At 38.6% G+C, this 16,230-nt stretch overlaps 1 pseudogene; it reads right to left on the bottom strand.

Annotated features, from left to right (window-relative positions):
- Nucleotides 1–2,253: 2,253 nt before the first annotated feature.
- Nucleotides 2,254–2,684, bottom strand: LOC149317231 (small ribosomal subunit protein uS11 pseudogene; annotated as a pseudogene).
- Nucleotides 2,685–16,230: the final 13,546 nt, after the last annotated feature.

The following is a 16,230-nucleotide window of genomic DNA, read 5'->3' as shown; positions in this document are numbered from 1 at the left end:
AAATCTTTAATAACTTCCCAATGAGGTACTGAGTCATGTGGGATAAATCAGTGGATGATGGCAGCTAGAGGATCTTCAAGAGTCCCATCTTGCTCAGGAGCAGGAGCAGGATCATTACATTACAACAGGATGCTGGCCTAAGTCTCCTTTTGGCTCCAGAAATGCTGGATTGTTCAAATTTAATACAAGATAAGTGAGGACAAAGAAGGTAACATACAGGCAATGATACCAAATAGTCCACTTGATCCAGATCAGATTACATTGGCTCTCCTAACTAGAAAGGTTTAAACTCTTATTCACATTGGCAAAGATAATCTATACTTGCTCTGACTTGTTCTGTGGTTTGGATGTCTAGTGCTGGCCATTGGCTTGATAGCATGTTTTTGGCTCCTGGTCAACATCAGCTGCCTGTTTGTTTGGCTCTGTCACTTGGATTGTTCCCACAATGTTTAAATTTAGTCTCATTACACAATATAAAAATTACCTGCAATTTAAAAGAGAGATTATTGCCAATGAAATAAACATGCAAAAATATATTTTACACTGATTAAGAGTTGCATTTGTTTTTGTAAATTCAATCCAGATTCAATTATACTAGGAGCAGGCCCACTGAAATCAATGGGATTTAATGTAATCATGATTTCAATAGCTCTGTTCTAGATCTGATTCTTGATCTAATCCACTGTATATAAGATAAAATATCATTTTATATATATATATATATATATATATATATATATTGGACATTTTAAATTTTTTTATGTTTAATCTTTTTTTAGAGGTTTATCACTGTTTTTATGATGGGGAGGGCTTGGGTTTGGGGGTGTTTAAATTGTAATTTTTAATTGTTTGATGTTTTATTTATACTGTTGGAATCCACTTTGATTCCCTTGTGAAAAAGCGAGATACAAATTATTATTATTATTATTTGCACACACACACACACACACACACACAGAGATTTCTTTACTATTTTGTGGCTTGATTTTCTACAGTGAACATGGATTCCTCATGATTAGAAGCCCTACTAAGGGTTAGCTCTCAAGATTACAAGGCTGAGTATGATTTTGGGAAATGTGATCAATTTATTTTCCAGAAAGTACTTCCTTGTTAACATGGAGCTGTGACTGTTTGGTTTTCCCTTTGCACTGATTATAAAACAGAATGAATGGCTAAAGTGAGAAATAAAAGTTCAAGGAAATGTTTTTAGAGTTTGAAAATACTGTCTTCCTTTGAAAACATTTCCTGTCAAATATCTCTCTCCCTGATGACAAGTTTCTTTGAAAAGACATTGTGGTGTGAAACAATCCTTTTAGTGGCTTTCAGGCAGCAATTATACAGATAAACAGGAAGCATTTTCTCTGTCTCCACCAGCCGTTGAACTGCTTTTGGCCTACAGCAATCAGGCTGAAAATGGATGTCAGCACCACACTGAGGAAAAACAGTGTTTCGTATTTCAGGGGTATGCAAAGTGAGCATCCAAATCCCAGCACAGTCCCAGGGGTCTGCACTTTCAACACACACACACCTTTATTAATTTTAAAAGACTGTTCACAGCCTTTCTCATAGACTGAATGAACTGTTGAAATAATTTGTAGTTCTCAGGGAACCACTACGTAAAACTTACTATATCTACAGCTCATTTTATTTTATTTTATTTTTAAAAAAATCTTTTGGGGAACCCCTAGTGACCTCTCACAGAGGTTCCAGACAACCCTTCTTGAGAGATCTGCTCTAAAGCATGTGGGGGCAATTTTTTCACATGTTTGCCCCCCCAGACCTATTTTAGGTTACATATGATCACTTCCAGTTCTGAAACCCTCTAATCTAAAATAGGCATGGGGAGGCAAAGCCATGTTAAAACTGCCTCAAAGACTCTGTGTGGTCGTTTTCATTTAAAAGCAATTTGAGTGATATTGGAAGCATGGGTATATAAGGAGATGAACCCGGATTGGGGGTGTAGCCCACTGCAATTAAGAGGGAGGTAATGCAGCTTCTAGACTTTTCAGTATTGTCTCTCCCTTTGTCATATGTGCTTCCAGTCCACTTCACTCCACCTGGCAGCCCAGGAGAGACTTCAGGGCTTGGAAGAAATGCCTTTTGACTTCTGCATCCACACTGCAGAAATAATCCAGGTTAACATGACTTAAACTGCCATGGTTCAGTGTTGTTTCATAAGGTATTTTTTAGGAGAACAAATTAGAACAGAAAATTTATTGGAAATCTTAAATGATGAAAATCAACAGCCTCTGTTTACAGATGACAACCATGGCGACTGCCCTTTCTACAGGTGCTGTCTGAAGGAATGGAGGTGACATCCTCAATATGCCCAATCTTCATGCCAGATCGAGCCAGAGCTCTCAAGGCTGACTGGCCTCCAGTTCCAGGAGTCTTTATCCTGTTTCCTCCTGTAGCTCTCAGCTTGATGTGAAGGGCAGTGATTCCCAACTCCTTGCACCTTTGGGCTACATAGTGGGCTGCCAACATAGTGGCATGAGGAGAAGACTCATCTCTTTTGGCTTTCACTTTCATGCCACCAGTTAGCCAACAGATGATTTCTTTGCCAGACAGGTCAGTTATGGGTAAAAGTGTTATTGAAAGAAGCAAAGATGTGGCAGACTCCAAACACATTTTCTCCTTCAGCAATCTTGTTCTTTCTTTTCCTTACCCTTACAAGGTACCATTTTTGACTCTCCAGTTTTGTAAGATATTTAGCCTTCTCTGTAAGTCTTTGTTAGCCCAGAAAATGTTGTCTTATGACGTTGGTATCAGAGGAACATTGTAGTGAGGCAAAAATATGACTTCTGCAGATGTCAACTGTTTAAACCTTGAATGGAATTGAATGTCTTTGTTTAATACAAAAATTAATTTATTTACAGGATTTAGTGATTCAAATCTTCCCCTGACTCCATAAACTAATAGGACAGGGACACCAGAGCTAAGTGAAATGACAAACTCACTCAATGAATCAACAATGAAGAAGAGAAGGAAAGAGCATTCTGGTGAAGGACATCTTCATAGGCTGCTCAGAACTCATCTTCTATGGATGACTAATGTGGTTTGAGTAATATTTCATTGAGTTCATTCCTATGGGATTCATCATCTTTCAGAAAGGTATTGATGGCTGTAAACTTTTATATGGAATTTCATTTGTCCATATTTATGTTTTTTCTTTCCAATTCTTAAGAGTCAGAAATTACTGTGATGGGGTATTGGATAAGCATCATCCACTGATGGCCATGGTGGCTGGCTGCAGGTTCTTCTTTAACCACATTTCATAATAAAGGATCCAGATACAATGCTACACATAGGTTTCTAAGACAGCATAATAGTTTAGAGCTGTTTAGTAGCAGACCTTTCTGAAACTCCAACAACCAGAAATTTGCAGTCTTGAAGGTTGCCATTAAATTGAATATCTGACCAAAATATTCTTCAGCTACCGCTGCTTTAGGAAATTGTTGAGAAATAACAGAACATGAATGATTAGGATATGGGAGCAGGGTTTTTCATTATTAAACTATTTTAGGTTGGAATCCTGTTGGTTGGTCCCAACAAGAGTAGACCCATTCAACCGAATTGTTGAATAGTGAGTCAACACATAGGTAAATCCAACTGATTCAGTGGCTTTACTCTGGTCAGAACCAACAATAGAATTTAACGCTTAGTAGTGTGTCATTTTCAGTAGTTTCATTAATTTTCAGTAGAAAGATTTATTAAAAGAATTATATAATTGCTACCAAAAATAGTAGCCCTCCGTTCTTCACATTTAGGCATTATAGAATGCTTGATGTACAAAGAAAAGGTTTGGAAAAGGTTTAATTCTGGAAAATACAACAGAATCTTGCTTACTTCTTCCAGCACTGGTTAAATAAATTATTACAAACTTCTGCAAAATGATTGTTTGTGACTTGTTTGAATACATGAAGCATTGCCTAAGAAACACCATCCTAGAAATATAAAAGTAAAAAAAAAAAAGATTTGAAACCCCTTTTGCCCCCATTGAGATAGTCTTTAACCTTCAGGAAGCAAATATTCATGTGCTAATTCTCCTTGCTCCCCTCTTCAGAATGAGGATGATGCCTGTCTTGCTTCTGAACTATATACTTCTGGGGAGTGGTATATGCAAACTGAATAATAAATGTGACTCACCTTTCAGTTTAAATGAAAGCATGCCAAAGTATTCTTGATGGCAAAGTATGGGACAAGGGATGAGTTTTGTTTAAATGATTTGATTATTCTAAAGCACAGGATTATGCTGAGAAGATAGGAGGTGTTATTTTAACACTCACATGTACTATTTATTGAAAAAGGCAAGCAGCTTTAAATTAGGGGATTATCAGCAAATTCAGATTCCTCTCTCTAGCTCTTAATCCTTTTGGACAAGTATAGAAACCAGCTAAGAGGTCCAGAGAGCCAACAGGGACACACTCCTTATGTTCATTTACCTGCATAGATCAGGCCTGAAACCAGATAGAAATGAATCTAGATTAGGGGTTCCCAACCTTTTTAACTCATGGAAGGCTTATTCCAATGGCTGAGTCACTAAGAGACCTACCCTATGTCTTACAGGTTCATGGTGTTTAGGAGTATATATAAGAATATATTCTTATTCTTTAAGTCCATTCCATTTTTATTTCTTTCATTTTCCTTCAGCAGCTGCAGAGCACCTGGGAAGTGAATGCGGAGCCATAAGGGCTCTTCGGAGCACAGGTTGGGAACCACTGATCTAGATAATATATTTAATCCAGAAAACCCTAGACTTGAGAGGCCAACACAGGCTCTAACACCTTGCCCAAATATGGTAGGTTGGACACTGGCTGATAATTATCTATTATAGAGGGATTCAGGGTTGGCTTTTTCAACAGAGGCCACACAACTGCCTCCTTTAGGACTATCCCCTTCACCCACTCAGCTAGTCCTCCTCTGGCCTGTTGGATAGACCATGAAGGGCAAGGGTCTAGCACACATGTACTGGCTCTCCTATATCCAAGGATCCTGTTATCCCGAATGCAGCTGGGCAACCAGCCTAAGGCTGATTGCTACATAGCTGGTAGCCAGCAGCTAATGAGCAAACATAGAACTTTATCGCACAGGCCCTGGAACAGGCCTGTCATGTTCTAAAAGGGAACATTATGGGGACAGGAGGCGGCAAAGAACACTGTTTACCACACAGCAAGAATGTTGCTGCTGCCGCCAAGCATTCCCATCATGTTCCGGATGCATCCCAGAGGGGGTGATTTTCAAGAATGCTTCTCAAGAGTTCCTGAAAATTGCTCCTTGGGGAACACATCCAGAACACAATGGGAATGATCGGCGGCAGTGGCAGCATTTTTGCTGTGCAGTAAACAGTGTTCTTTGCCACCTCCTGTCCCCATAATGTTCCCTTTTAGAACGCGACAGGCCCATTCCAGGGCCTGTGCGATAAAGTTCATAGTCACAGAGTAGCTTACAATTCACTAATTACTTTACTTTAGTAGAATCAGAGAGTTGGAAGAGACCACAAGGGCTACTCAGTCCAACCCCCTGCCATTTAAGAATACACAATCAAAGCACACATAACAGATGGCTGCCCAACCTCTGTTTAAAAACCTCCAAAGAAAGAGACTCCACCACACTTTGAGGGAGCATGTTCCACTATCAAACAGCTCATAAATACAAACTTGAATACCCAAACAGAGTTCAGTATTTTCCAGGTTAGGTCAATGACATCCAGAATCCTATAAATCTTCAGAGACCTTCTCAAGCCTTCTCTTTGTTGTCTCTGATCAGCAAAGGTAGGTAGGGGTAAGTGGTCTTCTGTGCCTGAATAGGCAGGACTTACTGCTAGAGCTGGTACTGCACTCTGGTTTTTCTCTGAGACATGGGGCACTGGAACTTCCTTCTGCTCTGTTGCAGCAGCAGGTCCCAGCAGGTCCATTGCTTCAGTACATGAGTCAGAGTTCATGTCCATGTTCTGGAAGCAGGGCATGACACCAGTCCACATCCTCAGGCTGCATAAATTGAAAAGTATCCAATGACACTGGACAAGCAGGAGCCAAGGTTACATGCGCAGGAACTATATCAACCACAGCATCCATGTCAATGAGGATCTGAGCAATTTTATCTGCAAAGTGTTGTGCAACTTCTTTGCAGTGGGCTATTGAGTAGTCTTCATTTTCTCCTTGAGGACCAATGTGTGATAGATGTCTGAGCACTCAGAACAACTCTGCTGGACAGGTCCCTATAGATGCAATGCTGGTAGCAAAAAGTATTTTCTTTATTACCCTCCCTGCCACAAATAGTCCTTCAAATAGGTTGTAGCCTGTATTAGGTCCGATTTGCTTCAAGTCTTCCACCAAAGTCACTCTAGCCTCTGTCTCACTTGCATCATCACCGCCAACTCCCTGGAAAACCAGAGGGCAGGCTAAGTTCCACTTCATAAGAGGGGACACTTAGGACCAATTGTGTCTTCTACCCTGGCCATTTCTCCATTCCAGAGGTCATCAAGGGCTTCCACAGAATCATTTGCCAAGGTGACAGGAAAATCTCCAAGACTCACCAGGAATCTATCTGGATCCATCCCTCTCCTGGGGGCAGACCAACCTAATCAGTCCTTCATTTGGAGTCCCAGTATAAACATGACCAGATAATTATCTGTCCATCTCAACAGAACTAAAGAACGTCCCTCCCCACCAAAACCACCATCACCATCAGCAATGAAAACAAGGTTCAGAGTGTGCCCAGCAGCATGGGTATGGCCAAATACCACTTGAGATACACCTGTGGTTGTCACAGAGACTATGAAGTCCTCAGCCACTCCCAATAGGGCAGTGTCAGCATGGAGCACTACTAGCTTTGGGGGATTCCAGCTCCAACTTCAAGATCACTCTACTTAGCTGAGGAAGGGAGACTTGAGCAGCAGGATGGACAGTACAACAAACCCTGCTTTGATCTACCCTGGAAAAGTGGGCTATAAATAAATAAATAAATAAATAAATAAATAAATAAATAAATAAATAATTATAATTATTAAATCCCTATTCTGTCCTGGCTACCCACCTTTACACCCACTCAAAAACTGTGGACTGTGAGGGAAGGCATCTGGCCAGGGGGATAGAACTATGATAGATAACTACAACTCTACCTTTTCATCCCCAGGCCTCATTTGCTACTGCACAGAAAAACCTGGTGGACAGAGCTGAGAGATATTAAACCCCACCCCTGCCTTCTTCCAGCCAGGACTCTGTAATATAGACCATGTTAATATACTAATCTATAATCAAATCCTGAATGGCACTTGTTTTTACATTCGCTGACCTGGCATTCAACAACAGCACTTGAGAACTCACTCAAAGCTAGTTTAACAAATTGCGGTCTATATTTTTAGTGAACACTGAGAAGAATTGAGATTCTACAAGCTCTCTAGGCAGCAGCTGTTTTATAGTTAGAAACCTTGTTCTGCTATGAATAGCCTTGCCTAAATTGTCTAGAGAGGCTATGAAATCTTTTGTACTTCCAGGTTTTTGCTAATATTCTGTCTGGTATCTGTTAGTAATTCTTCAGAATAACCTGTTTTAGAACTGGCTTGGTGATCCATGGTTGATTTACTGGATGATAAATATTGTAAATTCAATTATGAATTCAAAGCCTATAAGATTTCTCTGGCATATTTATTTTATTACATAAAATGTATTATGTACATTTTATTACATATCCAAACATAAAATGTTGCCTTCCTCTCATGAAGTAGATGAAGCGCTGTATCACATAGCTCAGCTCAGCTTAGGTGTGCTCAAGTATCACCATTGAATAATGTGGGGCATGGTTGAATCCATAGATCACTAGCCTGGTGATGCCATGGGCCCTGTATGTTATTTTGCAAAAAACCACAATGTGATTGCCCTCCAGTAAGATATTACAGATACTATTGTTACATGTAAAGTGCTACATCCTTTTTACAGCATATTGTTGGATTGTGCAAAGCTGAGTCTAGTTCTTCCCTAGCTTAATCTGAACAGAATCATTCTAGCATTGTACTCCACTCATTTGAAAAACAAGTCTAATCCTTAGCAAAAGCAAAGGTTTATTATTGCTGGGATTTTATCAATCCCACCTGAAACAAATGCAGAATTGCAAAGTATTTACATTTTAAATAAGGAGACATTGACCCTTGAACGCCTTTAAAAGTTATACCACAAGAAAAATGAACAAATGGTTATCTTACTAATGATACATTATGCATTGTAGAGCAAGAAACCAGGGCTGCCTTTTATTCACTTATCTTTTCTCCTCTGGTGAGATGAAATGCTCTTTTGATTAATTATTAAGAATTTGGCCCATTCGTTTGCCTGATTTGCTTGACAAGAAATAAATGTTCAGCATCCCATTAGGTTATACCTCAGAAATACACATACCTTTTAAAGAGGTGCATCAGAAATCCCATAATGCCATAAAGTGTCATTTAATTATAAATCCAATGGTCAGTTGGCACAGCTGTGTGGCAAATAAGATTCTATGATTTATTTACATCATGGAAAATTACAATCTTACATCAGATCATAATGTTGGTGTTGTGTTTATACCCACTTTATTTTAAACAGGAGCTCTTTTTATAAAAAATGGTTCCACCTTGATCTTCTGAGATAAACATTCTTGTTTTGCTTTTGGAAGGAGACTTAATGATCTCTGTACCTCCTTCCTGTCTTTTTGCCTGCTCAGCCTAAAATAATAGGCCAGTAACAGGCAATATAAAAACGCTATATTGAACACATCTCCTTAGATCTGTTTTCTCATGGAGAAGGGTCCCTGCATATGTTTACATAGACATAACTCTAGACAATGAGATAAATTCAATATTGGTACTATATGGAGTAGGTTTATTGCAATCAATGAGACCTAAGTTGTTTGCAGAGATAGGAAAGTTAGTAGAAAGAGGCTAATGCATTTAGTTAATTGGTAATAAACTAAAAAAAATCTAATTCAATTTGTATTTATGTTGGAAGGGAAACATTTAACTATTAAATTCACATTAAATTGCAATTTAAGTGTTAAATACCTTACCAAAATGAAGCTAGAAAATGCCACCTGTGATTTGACTTCCATATACAGTATTTCTCTGTCTGTGCTCTTGGTAGAGAAGGAAACAATTGCACAGAATTTTGAAAACCTCATTTTTCATCTACCCCACCAAAAGCATGTCTCTTGCGTCCCACTTCTTCTTTCCTTATTATTTCCTCCCTTCTTTTTCTTTCTCTTACTGAGTCTGACATGGATCCCAATAAAGATTCCAGTGCTTCAATATTATTTATTTATTTAGCGCTGTAGATTCAGTTTCCTGTGACAGAATAGGAGCCTTTATGCAGAATACAGGATAGAATACAAGAGGAGCACTTGGAAGCAGAGAAGACCAGTTGTCTGCCAAGAGCCATTGCTACTTCTTGGCTTGAAATCTTTTAACCTTGGAATCAACGAAACTGTCATACTCTAATTATGAACAAAAACAAAGTCTCTTTTAGCCATTTGCATTTATTAAACAACCTGAGTGTAAAATTAATAATTAAGTGCATATGTGTGTATGATTTCTTAAATATTGAGACAAAGAGGGCTGCACTGCTGTGATGAAACCCCTTCTTAAATTACGTGATGGGAGAAAAATATTTCAAGAAAAATACTTATTTATTATTTACATTTTTACCCCACCTTTCTTCCTGTGAGTCAAATGTGGCATGAATGGCTAAACCCATTGTGAGCTGATAGCAAATGGCCACTTGTCACTCTGCAAATTTCATGGTTTTATGGAGACTTGAAGCTGGACCTCCCAAGTCCCAGTCCAACACTTATTACACTTTTTTAAAAAATTTTACATCAAATAAACACCTTGTAAAATCAGATTCATAACCATAGGTTTTATAGTTTAATAAATCAGTTTGTAGCAATTCCTCCATTTTCACTGCAATTTTGCAGGGTTACTAAAACTGAACAGACTTTAATAGGATCAGACAACATATATGTGAATATTTATTTCCACTTCTGTAAAACGTAAAATGTTTTTGGTGGGTAGTGGTGTTGAATTTTAGTGAATCAGAATGTAGATGTGTCTTTGAAACTATGACCAAAATCTAATTATTAACCCAGCGAAAGTAGATAATTGAATTAACTGAACTTAACATAGATGTGGGTTTGCCATTTGGAAATCGATCAGTGGCTCTACTCTAGCAATTGGATTTAGACCAAAAAGTGTTTTGTAGAGAAAAAAGTTGTCTTAAATTATGTTAATGTGTGTGTGGGGGGGAGGGGGGAGTGTTTTATTTCACAGGGATTTTAAATGTTTCTTCCAGAGTTTATGTAATTCAGTAATGCAGAGCTATTATTTTTAGAAATAGGATTGGAGTAGAGGACAATCAAATAACCTCACTGGCTTGAGGTTAGACTACTAATATCAAAACTGCTAACACAATTCACCCCAATTTACTATTCTTGAGTAAATGGCTTGAATCTTGTGGCCCAAACATTGTAATTCTCAATGCTGGGGATGAAGAAAAACAAAGAAGCGTTTCTGCAGAATCAAAAATTAGAGTGAAACTGAGGAAGAAAACAAAAACATACCAAAATATGATCTGAACAATATCTCAAAATAATTTGCAAATAACGTAAGAAATAGATTTGCGCTATTAAGCATAACCAACCAGGACCCAGATGAACTATGATCAGAAGCCAAGGACATGCTCAAGGAAGAATGCAAAAAGACACTAAAAGTGGCCAAATTAAAAAGAAACAATGGATAACAGAAGAAATGTTTCAAGCCATAAAAGAAAAAAGTGAAGCAAAAGAAAAGGAAGATAGAAACAAAACCAAAATCATGAATGCCATTGTCCAATGACTAGTGCACAAGCATCAATGCTGAGAAATAGAAGACTACAACAAAAAAGGAAGAACAAGAGACCTCTTTCCCAAGATCCTGGAATTCAAAGGAAAGTTCAAACCAATGAATAGGATGCTCTATGATAAGAAGAGGAACATACTACAAGATGAAGAAGAAATAAAAAGAGGTTGGTTGCAATATACACAAGATCTATATAAAAGAGATGAAAAGATGAATGACACATGGAATAAAAAAATATGAAGATGAAACCCACATTCTAGAAAGTGAGGTGGAAGCTGCACTAAGAGAAATAGGAAAGAAAACTGCACCAGGAATGGATGATATTGTAATTGCATTGCTCTAATCCACATAGACAGAACCAACTTTAGTGTTAACCAAAATATGCCAACAATTATGGAAAACAAAATGGTGGCCAGTAGACTGGAAACAATACATATATATGCCAATCCAAACAGGAGACAAAAAGATTGCAGCCACTGTAGGCCTATAGCATTAATATTCCATGCAAATAAAATCATGTAAAAATTCTGCAGTACAGACTTCCAATCATATATGGAGAGAGCAATCCCAGAGGTGCAAGTAGGATTTAGGAAAGGAAGAGGCACTAGGGACTACATTGCAGGCATAAGATGGCTAATGCATCACAATGAGGAATTCCAGAAGAAGATCAGCATGTGCTTTATAGACTATAGCAAAGCCTTTGGCTGCATAGATCATTAAAATTATAGAACACTCCTAAAGACATGGAAATGCCACTACATTTGATAGTCCTAGTGAGAAAGCTATATTTAGGACAAGAGGCTACTCTTAGAAGAATATGGAGAAACAGAATATTCTCATTTGGCAAAGGGTTGGCCAAGGCTACATTCTATCATTTTACTTCTTCAAATTGTATGCAGAAAATATCATATGAAGAGCAGGTCTAGACTCAGAAGAAGGAGGAGTGAAAATAGGAAGAAGGAACATCTATGATCTAAGATATGTGGATATCACCATACTGTTAGTGGAAAAAATCACAGACATGGAAGAATTACCAAGGAGAAAGTAGGAAGGCAGACTGAACATAAAGAAAACAAAAATGAACACAGAGGATCTGCATAAATTCAACCTAGACAACGAGGAAATTGAAACAGTGAAAGAGTTCCCATACCTTGAATTAGACATTGACAAGAATGGTAATTGCAGTCAGACAATAAGAAGAAGACTAGGAATGAAAAGGGAAGCAATTAAAAAAAAAACTAGACAAGATCGTAAAGAGTAAAGATATACAACTGAAAACTAAAGTTAGAATCACCCAAGCCATTACCATATATGGATATGAGAGTTGGACAGTTAAGAAAGAAGATAGGAAGAAAATCAATTCATTTGAGATGTGGTGCTGGAGAAGATTACTGAAAATACCATGGATGGCCCAAAACACAAACAAATTTCCTCGAAGAGGCAGACGAGCTCCACCAGGCCTGCCTGGAAGAAGCAGAGTCCTCCCTCCGGTCCATCTGCCTTGGTCCAGGCCTCAGAGGGAGAGAAGAATGCTGGACCTGATCCCCTCCCCCCTCACCATTCCCTTCTCCTTTTGTGTCGTGTCTTTTAGATTGTAAACCTGCGGGCAGGGAACTGTCTTTTTAACAATAATAATAAATGTAAGCCGCCCTGATAGCCATTAGGGCTGAAGGGCGGGATATAAATACCTAAATAAATAAATAAATAAATAAATAAATAAATGATCCTAGAAGAGATCAAACCAGAAATCTCCCTGGAAGCCTAGATGATGAAACTAAGACTGTCATACTTTGGCCACATCATGTGAAGGCGTAACACACTAGTAGAAGTAGAAGGCAGCAGAAGGAGAAGAAGACTACATGTCAGATACATAGACTCAATTAGAAAGGCCATGGGACTGAATTTGCAGGACCTGAACAAAGCAGTCAAGGACGGGGGGAGGGGGGATCTTGGAGATATCTCATCCACAGAGTCACCTTTAGTTGGGGTTGACTTGAGAGCAATTAACAACAACAACAACAAAGTTCTGCAAAAAATCTAAGACAACTAGGCTTTGCATAAAAAACCTGCAAAAATTTGTTGTCTCCTTAGCACTGTCTCACATTTAATTATCTGAATGTCAGTATGTGGGGGGAATAGCAACCAAAATTTTTGTTATTGCTGCATTTCCTACTACTGGTTAAGATCATACTTGCAGCTAAATCTAGATGTTAGTTCCAACTGGAACTGACCGACTGAAAGAACAGGACTTCCTAGATCAAGACATACATAAATTTCATTGATTCACTAGGTCTACTCTAGTAGACTAACAATTGGATTTAAACTGGAGTTAAATTAATCATGATTAATGCAAGCACTATTGATTTCTGTGTATGACTAAGTCTACATCCAACCTAATGTGTGACTGTCTTAATGTTTTTCTTGTCATAAAAATCACCATTTTGTATGTTTTTCTGTATCTGTCAACATGTGACCTTTCATTTCTGAAGGGCAGATCATACTTTCATACTGTCATATTAGTCAGTAGATACATAAATATGAAATAGAAATCAAGAGCAGCCCCAGTCTCTCAGGCTTACTTAGTCTTCCTTCTTTGCGTGCATGGAGAGGGACAGTAGTAATAAAGTGCCCAAGAAATGACTCTGCGCCTGTTCATACTTTGTGTTTGCCTGAGTCATTCACTCCTTAAAAGGCATTTACATGGAAGAAATCAAATATTTTGTATTATGTGTGGCATTTTCACCTAGATGTTGCTTGAACTGGCACATCTTAAATCAAGAAATGCATATTCATTGTGAGAATAGGCTGGAGTACTTGGCTAGAGTTTGAACAACAATGTGCCTGGAGCCCCTTTGGATATGTGAGTCTTCAAAAATAGCCCTCCAGTCTCCTTGACCAAATACTTGGAAGCTGATGTACTTGTTTATTTCTTTATTTAATGCAGAATTAAGCTGCCCAATAAGCAGAGATCTCTGGGCATGTACATATAAAATACAAGAGTAGAACAATAACTAGAGGAAGCAGAATATAAAACCAGCAGCAAGGGATGATGCTAGAATGATTCTTGAAATGCCTAGAAAAATAAAGGGGGATTTACTTAGTACCAAAAAGACTATTATGAACGCACCAGATCATTCTCTCTATGGAGGTGCTTTCTACAAAGGGAATCTCAAGACTGCAAAGACCTTCTCTCTTGTAGGCACCTGCCTTTCCCCACTTGCCATGGACATTGAAGAAGGGGCCTCAGATGGAGGCCTCAGGATCCGAGTAAAGGAGGAGATATTCCTTCAGGTAGCCTGCTCCCAAGCTGTTTAAGGCTTTAAAGGTTAAAACAACTAACAGATATAGGTATTTCTGCTATTTAAGGAGTAAAAAAAGTTTCTAAAAATGCTTGAGTAGCGTTTTAAAAGTGTCATGCTGTGTATGTCTACTTAGTAGTTAATCCCACTGCATTGAGTCAGTCTTGTTGTTTATCCTTGTGTGCCTTCAAATGTTTCCAACTGATGACAACCATTGCCATCCACTAAGCTTGAGTGAGTGTAACTTGCCAAAGGTCATCCAGAGGGTTTCTATGGCCAAGATGGGATTTGAACCTTGGTCTCCCAGTGTCCTAGTCTAATGCTCAAACCATTAAATTCATTTAAGCTTCCAGCATCAATCATATCATGCCCCTCACTGCTATCTTCAACTGGATTGTTTTCTATATCTCATGCCAATCTTAACATTACCTCAATGGATATTTTGTTTTTATTTTTATTATTTTTATTTATTTATATTTTTGTATTGCTGTCACCACCACTACCTCCATCTCAGTTTCCATGTTTCATGTTAGTTGGCTAAGAACAAGAAGAGCTATAAGAACAGAACGATTAAAAACAGCAAAATATCAAATTAAAAAGCAAAACCCTATGATCAATTGGGGTTAAAACAGGATAGAAGGACAGATAAATATGAAGAATAAAGCAGTAATGAGAACTTAGTATAGAATGTCATGTTTAAACAAAAAAGTTTTAGCAAAGCAATGAAAGCCATCAAGGGAGTAGAGATGGATGTGGATAGCCATGACAGGAAATATATAACTGCATCTGCATGATGACATTGTTACGTCATTTTTATTCTGGATTGTAGAATAGCAAAAGGGATAAAACTCATGATTCATAATGCAGATGAGAAATAAGTCCAGCTGCCACATATGTAAGCAAAGCCAGGAACTCTGGCATGGGGGAGGATGGCATCTCCCATGTTTAGGAATATTTATGTTCCAGTTTTATCTTTTGAAATGCCTAGTGCATGCTTTTGTCAGTAAAACCATGTGGCAAGTGGCAGTTTCAAATCTTTCTTACATCCAAAATGAATGTAGAACTATTTTTATTGTATGATTTGGACCCTCCTTCTTATAATGATGGCTTTTGTAATTGTTGTGTTAAATGTAAATGGAGTGCCTGGGCACTGGGAAGCCACACAGAAAACTGCATAGGGGATCTACTGTTTCTCTGGTGACCCAGACAATAGCTTTCTGTTCCCATATTTCAGCAATGAGAAATCTCCAGTTTGAAGACCACTTTTCTTCCTCCAGGTCACTTCCATTCTGACCTGTTGAGACCAGAGGGACTAGCAACCATCTGGCTGAGTGGCCTTGTTCATAATTCTTGTCCAAAAGAGGAAGTATTTCCAGCTGAGACCCTCTTTGGGAGTCATGTCCTTCCTCAAGCCCCTGCCTCTCAGAGAAGGTTGCAGGAGGGAAGCTCAGTTGGGAACCATCTCTTCAAGGCACATGAAGTGATGGCTTCCCTATCAGGAAAGGTGAACAGTGATAGGTGAAGCTGGATGTGTATGATCACAAGAATCCTGAAGGACCTGAAGTAGCTTTGCAGCAGTGGTGAAGAAGAAGCTGCACTGGTGTTATATGTATGTGAATGCTATGTGTGAATGGCATAAGCCATACCTGCATGTAAGAGATGAAGAGTCAGCTCTGTCCTCAATTCCATCCCACAATCTTTAGCCTCTGGAGGTCCCTCCTACAGCTGATTTGTAGGCTCAGGTGCTTCCTAGAAACCAGAACAACCCTTGTACTCAGAGGTTTCGCTATTGCTTTCATAATTGGCCTAATAATATAGGATGATTTTGCTATCACTCTTTCTGCTACTATTCTGAACAATCACTTTGCTTAAGTTTGACACAGAATGGTAATTGGTTGCACTTTTTGCATTTCATAGGCCACTGAGAGATCCTGCCACCTCCCGTGGCCCTTCTCTTTCTCTATGTGTGTGTCTGCCAAATGGGGATAACATTTTGCGCATTGGGTGAAGTCCCCTCTCTCCCTTTATCCACAACAGCCTTTGTGTCTGAAAATGTTGTGCAGCCCAGTT

The sequence above is a fragment of the Sceloporus occidentalis genome, unplaced genomic scaffold, assembly GCF_023333645.1.
Source record: "Sceloporus occidentalis isolate IW3139 unplaced genomic scaffold, rSceOcc1.0.p SCAF_3, whole genome shotgun sequence".
NCBI lineage: Eukaryota > Metazoa > Chordata > Lepidosauria > Squamata > Phrynosomatidae > Sceloporus > Sceloporus occidentalis.
The sequence above is the reverse complement of the archived record's forward strand: the minus strand, read 5'-3'. Positions and strand labels throughout refer to the sequence as shown.